Source organism: Pan troglodytes, chromosome 5, assembly GCF_028858775.2.
Source record: "Pan troglodytes isolate AG18354 chromosome 5, NHGRI_mPanTro3-v2.0_pri, whole genome shotgun sequence".
NCBI classification, from domain to species: domain Eukaryota; kingdom Metazoa; phylum Chordata; class Mammalia; order Primates; family Hominidae; genus Pan; species Pan troglodytes.
In genome coordinates, this window is record NC_072403.2 from 57,505,447 (window position 1) to 57,518,272 (window position 12,826).

The 12,826-nt window shown below is 36.8% G+C and overlaps 1 protein-coding gene across 6 annotated transcripts in view; it reads right to left on the reverse strand.

Annotated features, from left to right (window-relative positions):
* PKHD1 (PKHD1 ciliary IPT domain containing fibrocystin/polyductin) overlaps nt 1-12,826 on the reverse strand; it is a 484,536-nt gene that overhangs the window by 46,702 nt on the left and 425,008 nt on the right. The window lies entirely within an intron of this gene.

Consider the following 12,826-nt stretch of genomic DNA (forward strand, 5'->3'; position numbering starts at 1 on the left):
TATTAAACATCTAATTGTGCCAGATACTGAGAGTGTAAGGAAGATTGGGGCAAAATATTTTAAAAAATTAAATAATAGTTCTTTAATATATTTTAAAAGTATATGTTACATAATATGTTATTTAAAGTTAATAATGGAGATAATAACTGAGAAAAGGAGTTGAAGAAGTAAAAGAATCAAGACAATGAAATAATCATTAAGGGCCCTTGAGAGAAAAGCAAGATAAACTGTTTTTTACTACTCTCACACACTACATATAACACAAAATACCTCACCTCTGGTCACCAAAATGTGTAGGTATTTCACCACACCAGCAACCAATTCTCCAGTGGATACAAACTGGGTGTCACATAATTTAACCAAATTCTGATACTAAACAAAGTTAGTGCAGACTCCACAAGGTAAGGGCTCAGTCTTACAAGCATGCCCCTATTTCAGATGCCAATTGCAAGTCCTAGGCTGTGACCTCTGCCTCTGAACAACTGGCTATAAATCAGGGCTCTCAGGACTCCATCCTTGAATTCAATTAACTTGCTAGAGAGGCTTACAAAACTCAGGGAAACATTTACTTATGTTTTTTCATTTATTATAAAGGATATTACAAAAGATGCAGATGAACAGACAGATGGAAGAGGCGCATAGGACAAGGCATGTGGGAAGGGGCATGGAGCTTCCATGCCCTCTGCATGTGCCACCCTCAAGACACTTCCATGCGTTCAGCCACCTGAAAGCCCTCCCAATCCTGTCCTTTCGGCCTTTCATGGAGGCTCCATTATGTAGGTATGATTGACTAAGTAATTGGTTGTTGGTGATCGACTCAACCTTCAGACCCTCTCCCTTCCCCTGAAATGGGGATGGTGAGAAGATGAGGCTTGATGTTCCAACCCTCTAGTCACGTGATTGGTTCCCCTGGCAACCAGCCCCCATCCTGAGGCTATCCAGTAGTTGAGGCATCAGCTCATTAGAAAAAAAAGATATTCCTATCACCCAGGAAATTCCAAGGGATTTAGGAACTGTGTATCCAATGTTTCTATCACTTAGGGAATTACAAATATCTTAGGGCTTCTGTGTCAGCAACCAGAGTCAAAGGTCAAATATTCGAACAAAAGGGTCTCCTAGCACTACTGATTTTAGTAGCTCTGCCTCAGGAACCAGAAATATAGATACAGATATAGATTAGATATAGATATAGATATAGATATATAGATATAGATATAGATACAGATTTAGATAGATATAGATATAGAAAGAATCTCACAATATCATAGCTCCATAATAGAAATAGGGTATAAGAGAAGGGGTAGTAACATCCAAGCGAATGGGAGAAGAGGTAGATGGAGGGGAATGGGTGGAACAGAGAAATTATGAAGGCATATTAAAATTGAAGAGGTGTGTCTGACCAGATTGTGAAAGAGTTTGGATGTCAAACTATAATTTTCTCATACTCTATTTTTCCCTACACATAAAAAGTAAAGAAATACAAGAAGAAGGAAAGAAGAAAGTAGTAACTTCGGAAGTTGTTGATATTAAAGAGTCCAAGTTGAGGATGGTGAGGGTTAATAAAACATTTAAAGGAACAGCGTTATTCATTATTTCTACCATTCCTAATACCTCCTATATGAACCCAGAATAGTTCTTGTTTTGAATCCATAGGGATATTTTATCTTTCAATAAAGAATTTCTTTGATTTAAAATTTATATTCACGAAATCATTCTGTATTGTTTTCTAGATTTTTAAAATTTGCCTTAGTGTAAGTTCATAAAAGTAGCCTAAGAAACGGAACAAAAAATCAAATTATCTTTAATGTAGGAAATACTAGATTTGCATATAATCTAGTCTTTCCTATATTCTTCCATCCATATGATATAATTATAAATCTATGCTAAACCTGACCATGGTGTTAATAAATTTAACTACCAAATTGTTGGTTCAGAAGTAGGGCACATGGTTTACTTTTTCTTCAACAATAACAGCAAAAACAGGGATGATTAAAAGTCACAAGGAAAACTATAAAATATTTAAAGCAATAATAATTTTACTATATTAAAATTTGGGGAATGAAGTTAAAACAGTACTTTCATGGGAAAATTTATAGTGTTAAATGCTCATATAAGCAAAGAAGAATTATCTAAAAGCAATGTCCTATATGGTACTACCTTAAGAATTTTGAAAAAAGATACAATGGACAGCATGGTGATTGCAGTTAATAATACCGTATGATATAATTAAAATTTGCTAAGGGGGTAGATCTTAACATATTCTCACCACACACACACACGCACACACACATACAAGTAAAAAGGTAATAATGAGGTAATGGATATATTAGCTTTCACAATGTATATGTATATCAAAACATCACATTATATAGTATATCCTAAATATTTAAAATTTTTATTTGTCAATTATGCCTCATAAAAGCTGGAAAAAAATAACAGAACTGCACGTCAAAAATTTTTTAAGGAATTTAGAAAAAGATCACAGCAAAGTCAAAGAAAGGAAATAATCAATATGATTGCAGAAATCAATGAAGTAGAAAAGAAACAACAACAAAACAAAATAAAACAATAGAGAAAGTGATTCTTGGAAAACAGCAACAAAATTGACTAACTCTTCCCTAGACTGATCAAAATAAAGAGAATACAAATCACCAATTTTAAGAATGAAAGAAGGATTATCATTACAGATTCTGCAGAAAAAAAAGAGAAACTATTACAAACAAACATTTGCCAACACATTCAACAACTTAAAGTAGACAAATTTCTTTAAAATTGACACAAAACAGAAATTTTGACCTGTTCTATGTCTCTTAATGAAATTGGATTCATTGCACTGAATGCTAAAGATTAAATAAAAATTTAATTATCAAATTTAAAGGAATAGTCTCCTTTTTTTTAAACTTCACATTGTGTTTTTTTTCCCTGTGATTATATCATAGGTTAACTCTAATGTTAAGAGTTGTCTTCAGAAGCAGGGATCCAGTATGAAGGCAAATTAATTGCATGGTCTTAATGGCCCTAGAAATTTTGTTTTGAGATCCTGATGCACCAATCTCTACTACAGTTATATCTTTTCCAAATAAGATAGTTAGGTAACATTTCCTCATGGGAAATCCTCAAATCACAGAGGTTCCCCTTTTCTAAACTTGGCAGCTCACTCTCCTTTTTACACATTTTTTTCAGCCATGCTGATGTTATTGATTAATCACTCACATTCCATCCAATTTTATACATCTCTGGCTTTGTTCTTCCTACTTCTCATCTAAGAGATATAATGTCTTAAAGTGACCTCTAAAGATGTACAGTTCTGTTAGAATTATAAATAAATAATTAAACAAAAACAATCACTTCCTTTGTTGATGATTCTCAGTCATTCTCTGCTACCATCTAACTGTATGTAATTTGATAAATCACATGACATTAGTAGGCATCAGTGTTCTTAAGGGTTATCTCTTCAGGTCAGGGACAATATCTCATCTCTAAATCACCACAAGGGTCATCATTCTACCTCAAGCACAGTAGATGCTTTTAATATTTATTAGCTGATTGATATGTAATGTCCTTTTCAAAATTCCTATTCTTCAAATCACTTTATGTGTTCTTGTCAGGTGTCTAATTATAAGACTCTTACTCTATAGTACAAATATATTTTAAGTCAACTCAGCATAACAATAATAATTGAGTATATCACAAAAATTTATTGTATCATCCTCTAAATTGATTCTTAATATATGTTAGGCAATATTATAATACATCTATTTCACATGTATCCATAAGATTGAAATTATGGCTGACTATACTTTTATAAATTTTCTTCTGCTATTGTATCTCATAGTTGATTTGTCCACAACAGGCTCTGTTGTAATAAAGCATTTTGGGAACAATTCATTTATTCATTAAATAAATACACATGGGTGGAAAATAAGTTTTTCTTTCATACCTCCATTCCTTATGACAGGTAACTTCCAAGGCCAAAATAATAAAAAATGGCCTTTTAAAATGTAATTAACATTTTTTTGGAGTAATAAGGTACAGGAGTTATACTAGTAGGATGTATACCTTCAAAGAGTCCCATTATTACTTATTTATTTATTTTTACATATTCCACCCAGAAGCCAGTCTGTCATAAAGGCTGGTCACCCAAGCCATTTCTGCCTCAAGGATCCAAAGTTCCCCATTCCACTATTCAGTCATGACACTGGATGAAAAAGAATATGACAAACTACCTAGGTAGAAGGCAGGAGCTTGAGAGGGAGAGAAGGAGACAGAGGAGAGAAGGGTTTGAATCGTGCAGGGTTGGAGCCCAAGAGGGCACAATCTCTGCTGAAAGTGTGTGATGCAGAGCCCTTGCACACCCTGGAGAGTTTAGCCCAGGACCGGTCCATGAGGAAACTCAGGAATAAGATGACAGAGAATGAAAATTCACAAATCTTTATGACCCATTGGCATTTTGTATGAATTTAATTACAAACCCTAGATTGTGGTAAGGAATTGGATAAACATTTATTTGGATTCCTTGTGCATGCAGTAAGATTTTGTTACTATGGCTCCTCTCTCTAGTTGCCATATTGTTATTATTAAGCACTGTGTTAAAACTAGAGATCAAATGCCAGGCTTCTCAACTATGTGTTAGTTATTTGCTTGTTTAAACTTAGCCAATTACCTTCCTGACTGCAAAGGAACTAGTGCAGTGCCAATTACACGCATTATTTTTATTCCTATTTTCTCCCATTTTTATATTTTAAACCTCTGTGTATGAATACCTTGCTATGAAAGGACCACATGGATTTTGATTTCTCATATCTGGTTGGAGATTTACCCCTATGACCTTCAGAAAGTTAATAATTAGTATCTTCTTATTTAAATAAAGAGTTTCATCAAATATTAGTTATTATAAAATATTCTCATCATTCTTTCCTTTCTACACTCCCCAAAAATGAAAAATATAGTCATTTTGATTCAAGATAAGAATAAAGAATATTTAAATTACTTCTTTGGTTCAGATCTCCTTGACAAAACATACAACGAACAAGATATCTTTTCTCCAGAATATACTCTTTACAATTTTTTCTACCCTAGGAAAAATACTGTACAAAAAAACCTGTAATAAATAACAAATTAGTTATATTTCCAGGCTATATAGTCTTGTGACAGATATACTTTTTCTAGCCCAATGTTTCTCAGAAGTCAGAGCTGAGGTTTCTTTGTTAGTAATATGAGAATGATGATTGGGATGTGACTGCCCCAAACTCTTTATAGAGATAAAGCTATATACAAGTAGCTTTACCCACTGAGGGGAAAAATATTTTGTATATCAGATATATTATTGTGGATAAGTAGAAAATTTTCCTTTTATAAAGAAAGTTAAAACAGACCCCCAAAACCCCCACAAATTAAATAATCCCACCAAACAATTAGTCATCTCTGATAATACAAGCCTATTTCAGCAAGAATTTCTACCTTAGAGTTTTGACAATAAGGATTCTGTACAAATGAAATGCCCTACATGAGCTGAAAAGTAGGTTCTTTTATCTTTAATGTTATTGGAATAAACCAGTCTAACACTCACAATGAAACTGTGAGAAGCAGCTAATGCATAGATGTAATAATTCAGAGTCTCTTAAAATGTACATTTCAAAAAGGTAGATTGTTGTGTTTAGATGCAAGCTGAAGTGCTGTAGATAAGACAGAACTCATAAAAAGTGAGAGGCTAATGTTGGAGGGAGTGGATGACTGACACAGTAAGCTCTCTGAGAGGCTAAGGAAGAACAGGGTCCACAGCCTTCTTAAATAAGATGGGATTGGATAGGTTGAAAGACTTCATCTCCCTTGAAGCAGGAAGGAGGGCAGAGAGTGTAAGTGCAGGTGGAGGTGGGTGGGAGATTGAAGGCACTCTATCTGCTGGGAGGTGTGAGGCAAGCACGGTTATCAACAGGAAGTCAAGTATGACGGTGAGTATTGGGGGCTAAGATGAGGGGCAGGAAAGTTGGGTCAAATGTTTGTGGACTGAGAAGATGGTAAAAAACAGTCATTGTGAAAGAGGTGCAAACTCAGTCTTTCTGTTACTTTAGTGCTTATACAATGTGAGGGAACCATTCCATAAAAGTAGGTACAAAAATATGAATTCAAAATTTGCAGTGGGAATGAATTATTTAAAATGAGAAAAAAATCACAACACAATTATGTTTTAAAAACCTCGTAAGTACCACAAACATGATAAAATCTAGGGAAAGGTAATACATATACTACCCAGCTTGCCTCTGTATCATGCTTCCTATATTTCATTGTATCTGTTGTATTGCTTCTTCATATAACAACAATGTTGCAATATTTTTTATAGAGAAGATAGAAAGACAATTTAGATTTTTCTATAGCTTGGATGATTGACGTTTGTTTTCCATAATTTCATTGGTAGTTTAGAAGAATTTGTTTCAGCTTCGCAACTCATTATTGGTATGTGCAAATGTTTAGAATTTTTTTTTAAATTTATTATAATACTTTAAGTTTTAGGGTACATGTGCACAATGTGCAGGTTACATATGTATACACGTGCCATGCTGGTGCGCTGCACCCACTAACTCGTCATCTAGCATTAGGTATATCTCCCAATGCTATCCCTCCCCCCTCCCCCGACCCCAAAACAGTCCCCAGAGTGTGATGTTCCTCTTCCTGTGTCCATGTGTTATCATTGTTCAGTTCCCACCTATGAGTGAGAATATGCGGTGTTTGGTTTTTTGTTCTCGTGATAGTTTACTGAGAATGATGGTTTCCAATTTCATCCATGTCCCTACAAAGGACATGAACTCATCATTTTTATGGCTGCATAGTATTCCATGGTGTATATGTGCCACATTTTCTTAATCCAGTCTATCATTGTTGGACATTTGGGTTGGTTCCAAGTCTTTGCTATTGTGAATAATGCCACAATAAACATACGTGTGCATGTGTCTTTATAGCAGCATGATTTATAGTCCTTTGGGTATATACCCAGTAATGGGATAGCTGGGTCAAATGGTATTTCTAGTTCTAGATCCCTGAGGAATCGCCACACTGACTTCCACAATGGTTGAACTAGTTTACAGTCCCACCAACAGTGTAAAAGTGTTCCTATTTCTCCACATCCTCTCCAGCACCTGTTGTTTCCTGACTTTTTAATGATTCCATTCTAACTGGTGTGAGATGGTATCTCATTGTGGTTTTGATTTGCATTTCTCTGATGGCCAGTGATGATGAGCATTTTTTCATGTGTTTTTTGGCTGCATAAATGTCTTCTTTTGAGAAGTGTCTGTTCATGTCCTTCGCCCACTTTTTAATGGGGTTGTTTGTTTGTTTCTTCTAAATTTGTTTGAGTTCATTGTAGATTCTGGATATTAGCCCTTTGTCAGATGAGTAGGTTGCGAAAATTTTCTCCCATTTTGTAGGTTGCCTGTTCACTCTGATGGTAGTTTCTTTTGCTGTGCAGAAGCTCTTTAGTTTAATTAGATCCCATTTGTCAATTTTGGCTTTTGTGGCCATTGCTTTTGGTGTTTTAGACATGAAGTCCTTGCCCATGCCTATGTCCTGAATGGTAATGCCTAGGTTTTCTTCTAGGGTTTTTATGGTTTTAGGTCTAACGTTTAAGTCTTTAATCCATCTTGAATTGATTTTTGTATAAGGTGTAAGGAAGGGATCCAGTTTCAGCTTTCTACATATGGCTAGCCAGTTTTCCCAGCACCATTTATGAAATAGGGAATCCTTTCCCCATTGCTTGTTTTTCTCAGGTTTGTCAAAGATCAGATAGTTGTAGATATGCGGCGTTATTTCTGAGGGCTCTGTTCTGTTCCATTGATCTATATCTCTGTATTGGTACCAGTACCATGCTGTTTTGGTTACTGTAGACTTGTAGTATAGTTTGAAGTCAGGTAGTGTGATGCCTCCAGCTTTGTTCTTTTGGCTTAGGATTGACTTGGTGATGCAGGCTCTTTTTTGGTTTTCCGTATGAACTTTAAAGTAGTTTTTTCCAATTCTGTGAAGAAAGTCATTGGTAGCTTGATGAGGATGGCACTGAATCTGTAAATTACCTTGGGCAGTATGGCCATTTTCACGATATTGATTCTTCCTACCCATGAGCATGGAATGTTCTTCCATTTGTTTGCATCCTCTTTTATTTCCTTGAGCAGTGGTTTGTAGTTCTCCTTGAAGAGGTCCTTCATGTCCCTTGTAAGTTGGATTCCTAGGTATTTTATTCTCTTTGAAGCAATTGTGAATGGCAGTTCACTCATGATTTGGCTCTCTGTTTGTCTGTTGTTGGTGTATAAGAATGCTTGTGATTTTTGTACATTGATTTTGTATCCTGAGACTTTGCTGAAGTTGCTTATCAGCTTAAGGAGATTTTGGGCTGAGACAATGGGGTTTTCTAGATATACAATCATGTCGTCTGCAAACAGGGACAATTTGACTTCCTCTTTTCCTAATTGAATACCCTTTATTTCCTTCTCCTGCCTAATTGCCCTGGCCAGAACTTCCAACACTATGTTGAATAGGAGTGGTGAGAGAGGGCATCCCTGTCTTTTGCCACTTTTCAAAGGGAATGCTTCCAGTTTCTGCCCATTCAGTATGATATTGGCTGTGGGTTTGTCATAGATAGCTCTTATTATTTTGAAATATGTCCCATCAATACCTAATTTATTGAGAGTTTTTAGCATGAAGGGTTGTTGAATTTTGTCAAAGGCCTTTTCTGCATCTATTGAGATAATCATGTGGTTTTTGTCTTCGGTTCTGTTTATATGATGGATTACACTTATTGATTTGCATATATTGAACCAGCCTTGCATCCCAGGGATGAAGCCCACTTGATCATGGTGGATAAGCTTTTTGATGTGCTGCTGGATTCGTTTTGCCAGTATTTTATTGAGGATTTTTGCATCAATGTTCATCAAGGATATTGGCCTAAAATTCTCTTTTTTGGTTGTGTCTCTGCCTGGCTTTGGTATCAGAATGATGCTGGCCTCATAAAATGAGTTAGGGAGGATTCCCTCTTTTTCTATTGATTGGAATAGTTTCAGAAGGAATGGTACCAGTTCCTCCTTGTACCTCTGGTAGAATTCGGCTGTGAATCCGTCTGGTCCTGGAGTCTTTTTGGTTGGTAAGCTATTGATTATTGCCACAATTTCAGATCCTGTTATTGGTCTATTCAGAGATTCAACTTCTTCCTGGTTTAGTCTTGGGAGAGTGTATGTGTCGAGGAATTTATCCATTTCTTCTAGATTTTCTAGTTTATTTGCGTAGAGGTGTTTGTAGTATTCTCTGATGGTAGTTTGTATTTCTGTGGGATCAGTGGTGATATCCCCTTTATCATTTTTTATTGCGTCTATTTGATTCTTCTCTATTTTTTTCTTTATTAGTCTTGCTAGCAGTCTATCTATTTGTTGATCCTTTCAAAAAACCAGCTCCTGGATTCATTACTTTTTTGAAGGGTTTTTTGTATCTCTATTTCCTTCAGTTCTGCTCTGATTTTAGTTATTTCTTGCCTTCTGCTAGTTTTTGAATGTGTTTGCTCTTGCTTTTCTAATTCTTTTAATTGTGATGTTAGGGTGTCAATTTTGGATCTTTCCTACTTTCTCTTGTGGGCATTTAGTGCTATAAATTTCCCTCTACACACTGCTTTGAATATGTCCCAGAGATTCTGGTATGTTGTGTCTTTGTTCTCGTTGGTTTCAAAGAACATCTTTATTTCTGCCTTCATTTCTTTATGTACCCAGTAGTCATTCAGGAGCAGGTTGTTCAGTTTCCATGTAGTTGAGTGGTTTTGAGTGAGATTCTTAATCCTGAGTTCTAGTTTGATTGCACTGTGGTCTGAGAGATAGTTTGTTATAATTTCTGTTCTTTTACATTTGCTGAGGAGAGCTTGACTTCCAACTATGTGGTCAATTTTGGAATAGGTGTGGTGTGGTGCTGAAAAAATTGTATATTCTGTTGATTTGGGGTGGAGAGTTCTGTAGATGTCTATTAGGTCCGCTTGGTGCAGAGCTGAGTTCAATTCCTGGGTATCCTTGTTGATTTTCTGTTGCGTTGATCTGTCTAATGTCGACAGTGGGGTGTTAAAGTCTCCCATTATTAATGTGTGGGAGTCTAAGTCTCTTTGTAGGTCACTCAGGACTTGCTTTATGAATCTGGGTGTTCCTGTATTGGGTGCATATATATTTAGGATAGTTAGCTCTTCTTGTTGAATTGATCCCTTTACCATTATGTAATGGCCTTCTTTGTCTCTTTTGATCTTTGTTGGTTTAAAGTCTGTTTTATCAGAGACTAGGACTGCAACCCCTGCCTTTTTTTGTTTTCCATTTGCTTGGTAGATCTTCCTCCATCCTTTTATTTTGAGCCTATGTGTGTCTCTGCATGTGAGATGGATTTCCTGAATACAGCACACTGATGGGTCTTGACTCTTTATCCAATTTGCCAGTCTGTGTCTTTTAATTGGAGCATTTAGTCCATTTACATTTAAAGTTAATATTGTTATGTGTGAATTTGATCCTGTCATTATGATGTTAGCTGGTTATTTTGCTCGTTAGTTCATGCAGTTTCTTCCTAGTCTCGATGGTCTTTATATTTTGGCATGATTTTGCAGCGGCTGGTACCGGTTGTGCCTTTCCATGTTTGGTGCTTCCTTCAGGAGCTCTTTTAGGGCAGGCCTGGTGGTAACAAAATCTCTCAGCATTTGCTTGTCTGTAAAGGATTTTATTTCTCCTTCACTTATGAAGCTTAGTTTGGCTGGATATGAAATTTTGGGTTGAAAATTCTTTTCTTTAAGAATGTTGAATATTGGCCTCCACTCTCTTCTGGCTTGTAGAGTTTCTGCCGAGAGATCTGCTGTTAGTCTGATGGGCTTCCCTTTGTGGGTAACCCGACCTTTGTCTCTGGCTGCCCTTAACATTTTTTCCTTCATTTCAACTTTGGTGAATCTGACAATTATGTGTCTTGGAGTTGCTCTTCTCGAGGAGTATCTTTGTGGAGTTCTCTGTATTTCCTGAATCTGAATGTTGGCCTGCCTTGCTAGATTGGGGAAGTTCTCCTGGATAATATCCTGCAGAGTGTTTTCCAACTTGGTTCCATTCTCCCCGTCACTTTCAGGTACACCAATCAGACGTAGATTTGGTCTTTTCACATACTCCCATATTTCTTGGAGGCTTTGCTCATTTCTTTTTATTCTTTTTTCTCTAAATTTCCCTTCTTGCTTCATTTCATTCACTTCATCTTCCATCACTGATACCCTTTCTTCCAGTTGATTGCATCAGCTCCTGAGGCTTCTGCATTCTTCACGTAGTTCTTGAGCCTTGGTTTTCAGCTCCATCAGCTCCTTTAAGCACTTCTCTGTATTGGTTATTCTAGTTATACATTCTTCTAAACTTTTTTCAAAGTTTTCAACTTCTTTGCCTTTGGTTTGAATTTCCTCCCGTAGCTTGGAGTAATTTGATCATCTGAAGCCTTCTTCTCTCAGCTTGTCAAAGTCATTCTCCGTCCAGCTTTGTTCCATTGCTGGTGAGGAACTGCGTTCCTTTGGAGGAGGAGAGGCGCTCTGCTTTTTAGAGTTTCCAGTTTCTGTGCTCTGTTTTTTCCCCATCTTGGTGGTTTTATCTACTTTTGGTCTTTGATGATGGTGATGTACAGATGGGTTTTTGGTGTGGATGTCCTTTCTGTTTGTTAGTTTTCCTTCTAACAGACAGGACCCTCAGCTGCACGTCTGTTGGGGTACCCGGCCGTGTGAGGTGTCAGTCGGCTCCTGCTGGGGGGTGCCTCCCAGTTAGGCTGCTCGGGGGTCAGGGGTCAGGGACCCACTTGAGGAGGCAGTCTGCCCGTTCTCAGATCTCCAGCTGTGTGCTGGGAGAACCACTGCTCTCTTCGAAGCTGTCAGACAGGGACATTTTCATGTTTAGAATTTTTGTCAAATGTGGGAAGTCTCTTAGAAAGGTTTTCTCATGTATGAGCTGTAATACTTGAATAAATGTTCACAGAGTAGCTTTTATTGGACTGTTACCCCAATCCTACATCTCTTATATCTTTCACTTTCTCCTCATGTTTTAGGATATGTTCATAACACAGTGTGACCTAGGGTCTGGCTTCTGTGTGTTGCAACACTGGGTAAGTCAACATAGATGTCTAGTAATAATTTTATATAGAAGTGATTAGGAACCATACAAATCACACCCTACTAAGCCCAAATCAAATGCATGTCCAACTCAGCTTCCCCTTAAATAGATTTCAAAAATGCTGTAGCTAGTCCACTGTCACTCAACCCCACACCACTTATGATGAAGGAATATTTAGAGTGGAAAGAGAGAATTATCCTAATTCTGGTTAAAATATCTTAATTTTGAAAATTTTACAAAAGCACAGATCTATGCAAACACATAGCTGAGATTTGTTTTGGAGCCTTGGAAGGGGCCCATGTAAGTGAAGAGCCTGAAACCTAATCTGTATCATCTTCACAGAAAATTTAGTCTGCCTGTGTTGTGGAGAACGTATGAGTACATGCTTTGGCTATACCCAGTAAGATGGAATGGACAAACAGAATGACTGAGTTTATTCAAGGTTGGGTTCATGCCAGGCTATGCCAAGGACAAAGAGTCATAGGTATTAAAGTTATATACAAAGAACTGATGATAAGAAAGCATAGCTCATTTCAGCTGCATAAGAAGGGAAATGAAGGGAAGGCACTCATGCATATTAGAAAAATGCACATGGCAATGAGTTTAATGCCACAAGGAAGGGGCTCTTGAACAATTTGAGTTGGAAAGACCTGAATTATTCCTTGAAAGTATGGTACTTAAGTTCATGATTTTGAAGTTCA